Source organism: Schistocerca serialis, chromosome 4, assembly GCF_023864345.2.
Source record: "Schistocerca serialis cubense isolate TAMUIC-IGC-003099 chromosome 4, iqSchSeri2.2, whole genome shotgun sequence".
In the NCBI taxonomy this organism is placed as follows: Eukaryota; Metazoa; Arthropoda; class Insecta; order Orthoptera; family Acrididae; genus Schistocerca; species Schistocerca serialis.
The window spans coordinates 579,928,012-579,934,813 of record NC_064641.1 but is presented as its reverse complement, the minus strand read 5'-3'; the positions used below and the strand labels follow the sequence as shown (position 1 = coordinate 579,934,813).

At 38.6% G+C, this 6,802-nt stretch overlaps 1 long non-coding RNA gene across 1 annotated transcript; it reads right to left on the bottom strand.

Moving 5' to 3' along the window:
• Positions 1 to 667: 667 nt before the first annotated feature.
• Positions 668 to 1,082, bottom strand: LOC126475069 (uncharacterized). The gene is made up of 3 exons (XR_007586649.1): positions 1,019 to 1,082; positions 827 to 897; positions 668 to 682 (listed from the first exon to the last, which is right to left on the bottom strand). It is a non-coding gene; the product is annotated as an uncharacterized LOC126475069 (long non-coding RNA).
• Positions 1,083 to 6,802: the final 5,720 nt, after the last annotated feature.

Genomic DNA, 6,802 nt, shown 5'->3' with positions numbered 1-6,802 from the left:
TATGTAATAATTTATAGCTATGTAATGATGATGTAAACATGTTTATGTGTAAATGTATTATGTTTATGCTAAGAAAATATGTGATGTGTATATGTATGATTACTTATGTTTTTTTAAAAAATGATGTATAATGTAACTGTTACTATGTGAAAATTTGAACGATAACGAGTGCCAAAATGTGAAAAACTTTTTAAAAAAATTGCATAGTGAACGACTGTTCACGGACATTAACGTACATTAATAAGTCTGCAATTACGCAGAAACGTATGTGAAAGAAGCTGTTTACGATATTCAACATGCATCGTACCTTTGTAAACGCGATGAACGATTTCTTTGATAAGTAACTACAAACATTTAGGTGAGCTATATTTAGCAAAAAACTGAAAATATGAAGTGCATAATTGGTGCATCGTCTAGTGACATTACTACAGTATCTAAATTCAAGATGTTAACTGGATTAAATGGTCACAACGTGCCTGTCCAGAAAACAACACGACGAGTGGAAGAATTTTGGTTGGAACTTCTGGGAATAAAATGTTCTCGAAATGTGAAGGACACACTTACCTGGACTGTCCAAGGATCGACGCCAGCTATGTGCCGTTCGAGGTTCTGCAACCAAGCTTCCACGGAATACTGAAAACAAACTGCATATGGACCAATTACTCGACGGGTCACGTCCGATCTGTAATAAACAATGCTTGTTGTCACAACGAACTGCATCACAACGACTATAATGGAAATAGGAAATGGATATGCTTATGTATCAATTACGTTGTTATATAGCGATTTTACTGTGATCAAAAAACTTTACCTCGACGACACTAACCTGTGAAACATTACTGTGCAGCAGATGAATATAAACTGTAATAACGACACGATGTGTATAGGTCAACGCACCTGAAACAAAAAGACATTTTTCTTTGAAGCATTTAAATGCAATACTATGTAACTAAGAACATTCAACAATCTAAAGTTGTATTGTATTATAACAAATATTGTGCTTTTAAAATTAAGTTACCTGTCATAGAATGTACTCTTCATATGTAATCTTGGTGAAATATTTTCTTTATGCAACGACTAAGAAACGCACACGCACACGAACAATATGAACTGCAATACTGTGCCGCGTGATCTAAATTTACGATATAACGGCAGTTCCGGAGTCACATAGACGCTTCTGCGCATGCGCGCACTCTATTTTGCCAACATAAGAACTTTTACGGCGCACGCGTGTCATTCAAATGTTGTATATAATATACTGTATAATGTATGTCATGTAAATAGTTGTAGATAACTTAAATTTTCTTGTGCCTTTAGGTGAATCGCTCGCCTGCAGGTGTGTCCTTTCGCCTCGCAATTCAGGGGGCAATATAAAGGCACATTTACATGCCGTGCGTGAGTTTCCTCGGAAACGCGAAATCTTAATTAAATAATTAATCTCTGACAAATAAATAAAGCCTATGGCACAGAACTGCAGCGCTATGCCGCTGATAAAACGAAATACAATTATGGCACTCTTATATTTGATTAACAAGGAGGAGGTCTGAAGAATAGCTGGTGCGGGAAGCACGTATATTTCATTAACTGGCACACCGCCATATTTGGTGTTAGATAAGAACACTGCGAGTTGCAATCTTACTAGGCACTCGATCCTGTAAAGATTCTATATTTATGAAAGTAAGTTGCATTATTTAACTGTAGGCTTATTCGTTGAATATATCTGATTTAAGTTACTGTGTAAACTTTTTTATGTTTAGTAGACAGTCACCTCTGTGCGACGTATTGACAAGGCTGGCAAATTATTCTAATATTGAGATTTTGAGTCCGCATCTACCGCAGCAGTGTTTGGAAACTATTTAAATACGAAGTCCGATTATTTGAGTCTTATTTCACGGTCAACTACGAATAACATTGCATTTACGAAAAAACCATTGTCAAGCGTCTGATACCAAATAATTAAACGTCCACGTTCCAGATAAGCAAATATTAATTACAACCAATCACTATCATACATATACAATAATTAACATTTGATTTTATTTATTTATTTTATAGTCCCTTCTTGAAAAGGGGGGTGACTTGTGCCCTTTTCCAATCCTTTGGAACGCTACGCTCTTCTAGAGACCTACGGTACACCGTTGCAAGAAGGGGAGCAAGTTCCTTCGCGTACTCTGTGTAAAATCGAACTGGTATCCCATCAGGTCCAGCGGCCTTTAATTGTTTCTCTATCCGTCTGTCATCTATTTCGATATCTACCATATTGTCATCTGTGCGACAATTTAGAGAAGGAACTACAGTGCAGTCTTCCTCTGTGAAACAGCTTTGGAAAAAGACATTTAGTATTTCGGCCTTTAGTCTGTCATCCTCTGTTTCAGTACCATTTTCGTCATAGAGTGTCTGGACATTTTGTTTTGATCCACCTACCGCTTTGACGTAGGACCAAAATTTCTTAGTTTTCTGCCAAGTCAGTACATAGAACTTTACTTTCGAATTCATTGAACGCCTCTCGCATAGCCCTCCTCACACTACATTTCGCTTCGCGTAATTTTTGTTTGTCTGCAAGGCTTTGGCTATGTTTATGATTGCTACGAAGTTCCCTTTGGTTCCGCAGCAGTTTTCTAACTCGGTTGTTGTACCACGGTGGCTCTTTTCCATCTCTTACGATCTTGCTTGGCACATACTCAACTAACGCATATTGTACGATGGTTTTGAACTTTGTCCACTGATCCTCAACACTATCTGTACTTGGGACAATACTTTTGTGTTGATCCGTCAGGTTATCTGAAATCTGCTTTTTGTCACTTTTGCTAAATAGAAAAATCTTCCTACCTTTTTTAATATTTCTATTTACGGCTGAAATCATCGATGCACTAACCGCTTTATGATCGCTGATTCCCTGTTCTGCGTCAACTGTTTCAAATAGTTCGGGGCTGTTTGTCACCAGAAGGTCTAATATGTTATCGCCACGAGTCGGTTCTCTGTTGAACTGCTCAAGGTAGTTTTCAGATAAAGCACTTAAAAAAATTTCACTGTATTCTTTGTCCCTGCCACCCGTTATGAACGTTTGAGTCTCCCAGTCTATATCCGGCAAATTAATATCTCCACCCAGAACTATAACATGGTGGGGAAATCTACTCGAAATATTTTCCAAATTATCCTTCAGGTGTTCAGCCACAACAGCTGCTGAGCCAGGGGGCCTATAGAGACATCCAATTACCATGTCTGAACCTGCTTTAACAGTGACCTTCACCCAAATGATTTCACATTTCGGATCTCCGTCAATTTTCTTCGATACTATTGCACTTCTTATCGCTATAAACACGCCTCCCCCTTCACTGTCCAGCCTGTCTCTGCGGTATACATTCCAATCTGAGTTTAGGATTTCATTACTGTTTACGTCTGGTTTCAGCCAACATGGGCGTTGTGACCGTTTATTAATGAGATGTAATCCGGTCTCGAAACACTAATGTTGGACGATTTAATGGGTGTCTTACCTCGATTTATACTTCTAATAAGTTTCTTCGTGTTGCTGAATAGAATAAAAGTCGTCAACAGTATCCTATATCATTCTGCATCTGTCTTCAATTGACTCATTACAGCAGCAATCAGTTGTTTAGGTACTAGATATGGCTCCACTGCCTGTTGTAATGTCAATTTTCATAAATATAACCGTATATTATTAAATGTATCTGCAAACTGTGAGCAAGATATTACGTCAGCTGTATGGTTTACTACAGACAAATGGAAATTTCTGCCGGACTGCTACTCGAACCCGTATTTCCCGTTTATCACTAGCGCTATCTGTGGACGTCTCCCTTACCGATACAAACTTCCACATGTCGTAATGTCTATGTTCCCGTACAGGGAGAGATAATGTTATTCTCTTCTGTTTGCCTTTCTTTGGCATGAAATACAGGTAGTGCAGTGTTTGTATTTGATAATGTCTGTGCATTTCAATGGAAATGTCCTTCATAAATTCCTGAATGTCTGAAGGAAGCGGCACTGCTGACATTCTAAAGCCATATTAAATCATGAAATGTATTCACAAATTGCGAGTACGATGTTACACCAACTGTATTGTAATTCTATAGACACAAAAAAAATTGCGCCGATCCTGGTCTCGAAACCAGATATCAGGCTTCTCATGAGTGGTCGCTTTAACAATTCTGACTATCCGTGCACACTTCCCGGACTGATCCAAACTTCCAATGTCATAGTTCTTACATCCCACAGTGCTCACACACTGTTCGTGTGATTCCAGCTCAAGGAAAGAGAGAATGCTTTTCTCATCAGTTTGCCTTTCTTTGGCATGAAATATACTTAGTGCAGTGTCCGTATAATTCGATGTAAATGTCCTTACATTGAGCTTAAAAATATTGATTTAGTAATGTCCTAAATATGAATAATAATAGTGATAATAGAAATAACGTTAAAATTAGGTGTTATATTAAGATCACCAGCGACCTTCAATAATATGCAAGTGTCACTTTGGAGGAAAATACTGTATTACAATTTTGGACGTTATTCAGTTGCTTTCTAAAGTTCTTATGGCAGACGATTACCACAGAACGGTGAAAGATTTATCGTTAAGGCACGGTGAAAGACAGCAAGACAGAATAAACAAGAGCCCAGGCAGACAGACATCCTACACTTCTAAACCGATGAGCCAAATATTAACTAGAAGAAGAAGAGGAAAATGGAAAAGTGCTGACTTATGACCTAGTCAGGTTCACTTGATTCTTCCAACTACGCGCCGTTAGCCATCTTTTTCTTTTATTGTTAAGGGGTGGAGGGACAGATTTCATTGTTGCCACATTTCATATAACCTTTTCGATGATGTCAAAAAATTGCATTGCTGCCAAAGTTTTCCCTCAGTTCAACCCCCAGTCCTATGATCTCACAGTGGACATAAGCCAGGTGCCCTATGTATAAAATGATGGGGACTGCAAAAAAATCTTAGGAAATTCAAAATAGCTAAATTTTGTAAGTATGAAACAAGGGGAAATTAAAAAATTAAACGTGGTGGACATAGGTAAAGTGTTCTATGGATGAAATTCAAGAAGGCTGACCTAAGGAAATCCTCTATGACATAAGAATCCAAGATAGCGTTCCAAGATTGCAGTCCTGGGAATATAAGGACAACCTATATCATGTCAGTATCCAAGATGGGGATCAAGGACGGCATTGCTGTGGATACGAGGATAGCCACCGTGGTTGCCTCATCATTTGTTCTTAGTAGAAAATTTAAGATGGCGTACTTTAGGACAGCGTGTAAGGTTCCTTGTGTTAACAGCTTAATCGTCCTAAGTTTAAAATGGTGACGAAATTCTAAAACTGAACTGTATTTCCTCAAATCACTCTGATTTAAGTTTGATTGGTTTCACATTCAACATTTTCTGTGTGAGTGTAGTAGGGTAGAATGAGAGATGTTGTGTCTTTATTTAAACGAGTGAGGCACCTGGAGGACCTCTTCCATTTCTTGCTGCCACTGCAGTACCTCCACCGACTGTCACAGACTACAGTCACCAAACAGACCAAGCAGGGCAGTGAAGTGCTAGCAGCACTGGACACTCGAGACTCCATATTTGCAGCACTATTAGCATGCAAAGAGGCAAGTTTTAAAATGCAACAACAGACCCTTAGCATTCAAATACAGATTTCATGCTTTAGGGGCTATTAATAGATAGCTCTCAAAAGTGAGTCATCCATTCCATTAAGCATGCGGTTCGCCAGTCGTGGTCGACATCTACACTTCTCAAAAAAGTTTGGAATGTGCATGTCAGGAAATTAAATTGGATGTATCTGCTAGAAGCTCTATTGTGTTATGTATAAAATGGTAGGAAGCATGAAAATTCAAGAAGCACGCTTATATTTTGCTCCATATTGAAAAATGGAGAGAAATACAAAACTTTCTTAAGTTTAATCTGGCCAATAGCTCACACTTACTTCCTGCAGCACACTTATATTTAAGTTGCCCTGGCAGGTAATTCAGAACTCAAGCACTCTTGTCCTCTGGGAGAATTAGTGCCAGATAATGAACAGGTAATATATGTTTTTAAATTTCAGTACCAAAACATTAATGTGCTAGAGAACTGACAGCTATTAAACAAGGACTAACAAGCCTTATTGGCAGTATGACCTCAGTTTCACCATTTATCTCTTTCTTTATTGTAATTGTATCCAAATCCCCAATATGGGGGGGGGGGGGGTAGAGCTGTCAGCAGGTGTTTTAAGCAAACACCAGCTAAATTCAATCATTTTATAGTTTTAAAAATCATTGTAAAGTTTACACTTTTCATAATATTCGTTTACATCTTCGTTATATTTTGGAAACCATCTTGGATACAGAGCGGGATGTTTGTACTGCTTACAGTGTTGTGCGTTCACGGACTGTAGGGAACAGGGAGTAGTCAAAACTGGGGGCGTCAGGAACTGGGAGGATATCTGAGAAATAGGATGTAAAGTGTTCAGCTTTGCTGAGGTTGTCAGGTAATGGACGTTGTTGTGGTGGAGTGGACAATGTGGAATGGAATTACTGTTATTTAGTAGGTAGAATGTTTCCCAGTAATTGGCAGAGTTAATGGGGAGAGTGGCGTTGTGTCTGGTACATATCTGTTTTTTAGCATTTAGTAAAATACGACGTGTCTCTGTATTTGCCGGTGGTGTGTGAGTGTATCCCGGTTACGAGTCCGTAGGAAGGAGGAGTATAAGCGATAATGTTTCGCCAATTTTCTTATTTCTTTAATGCTATTTCAATTTCTCTCAAAAGGGGTGGATTGTCAGCGGGTAAAATCTCACTGCA